General features: G+C 34.9%; 1 pseudogene; it reads left to right on the plus strand.

The window, feature by feature from the left end:
• Nucleotides 1–425: 425 nt before the first annotated feature.
• Nucleotides 426–1314, plus strand: LOC109222539 (annotated as a pseudogene).
• The last annotated feature ends 304 nt before the right edge of the window (nucleotides 1315–1618 follow it).

Below are 1618 nucleotides of genomic sequence, written 5' to 3' on the forward strand. Positions count from 1 at the left end.
ATTTCATATGGCCACATTCACTTCTGGAATGTATCATAATTATCTGAAGATGCCTCGTGACTTCTCAATAAGCTTTTTATTTTACCTCAACATTTATCATACTTATTTATACGACATGACCTCAACATCATTTTGAAAGATCAATTATGCATCTATTTTGTTTTCCTTTCTTTTGATGGAGGATTGACAAAAGCTTGGCAAAATATTCAGGTGTACGATATTTCCTTACCCAATGCCCTTTTTTAGCACATCATGATAAATATACCTTCACATTTTGAAGGATAATTTTAATTTGAAAATATGTTACTTTTTAATGACTTGACTTTATACCAAACAAATATCATGATATATTTAAGATTACAATTTCCAAGTTAAAAATTTAATAACTATACAAATGTCAGGTATATTTAAGATCACAAGTTCCAGAATACTTTCTCTCTTAATTTCTATCTACGTCAACAAATTAACATAAAAGAGTTGCAGAAATGTGCATCTGTCATATTTCTCTAGAAGAATTCCATTTCTTGCCACAACAAAAACCCTATAAAAGAGCATACATTTCCAATAGATTGTTAATCCTCCCAAAATGCAGTACTTCAACTTCTTTTCCCTTTTCCTTTTTGTGTCATTCCTCTTTTTATTAAGGAAATGGAAGAATTCCAATAGCCAAACTAAAAGATTGCCTCCAGGTCCATGGAAATTACCTTTACTTAGAAACATGTTTCATTTGCTAGGTGGACCTCCACATCATATCCTTGGAGATTTAGCCAAAAAATATGGTCCAATTATGCACCTTCATCTGGGTGAAGTTTCTCTAGTTGCTGTTACTTCCGCTGAGATGGCGAAAGAAGTACTAAAAACTCATGACCTCGCTTTTGCATCTAGGCCTTTACTTTTGGCTGCCAAAATTGTATGCTATAACGGGACGGACATTGTCTTTTCCCCTATGGTGATTATTGGAGACAAATGCGTAAAATTTGTCTCTTGGAATTGCTTAGTGCCAAAAATGTTAGGTCATTCAGCTCAGTTAGACGAGATGAAGTTTTTCGTATGATTGAATTTTTTCGATCATCTTCTGGTAAGCCAGTTAATGTAACAAAAAGAATTTCTATATTCACAAGCTCTATGACATGCAGATCCGCCTTTGGGCAAGAGTACAAGGAGCAAGACGAATTTGCACGACTAGTAAAAAAAGTGTCAAGCTTAATGGAAGGGTTTGATATTGCTGATATATTTCCTTCTGTTTACCCTCGAATCCGGATAACAATTGAATTTATATGGGGTTTTAAGGATCCGTGAACTAAAAGATACACAAGGTTTTTAGGTTAAGGAAAATAAAGATAAAGACTCAACAATTGCTGTTAAAGTAAATAATCGCAGAATATAATATTGCTTAGAACAATTGTGCTTGATGATCCACAAGAATTTAGAGAGATCCCCTTTTATACATTCTGATTAAGGGTAAAAATAAGGTAGGTCAATTGATTACATCGTGGATCCCTGTAATTACGCCTTAATGGCCTGAAGTGGTTGAGAAAATCACGTTTGGGCGAGATATCCGGCGACGCTTGGTTATCCGTTACGAGTCCGGCTTCCGACCTTGTGTGTTTCTCCATCC

Source organism: Nicotiana attenuata, unplaced genomic scaffold (assembly GCF_001879085.1).
Source record: "Nicotiana attenuata strain UT unplaced genomic scaffold, NIATTr2, whole genome shotgun sequence".
NCBI classification, from domain to species: domain Eukaryota; kingdom Viridiplantae; phylum Streptophyta; class Magnoliopsida; order Solanales; family Solanaceae; genus Nicotiana; species Nicotiana attenuata.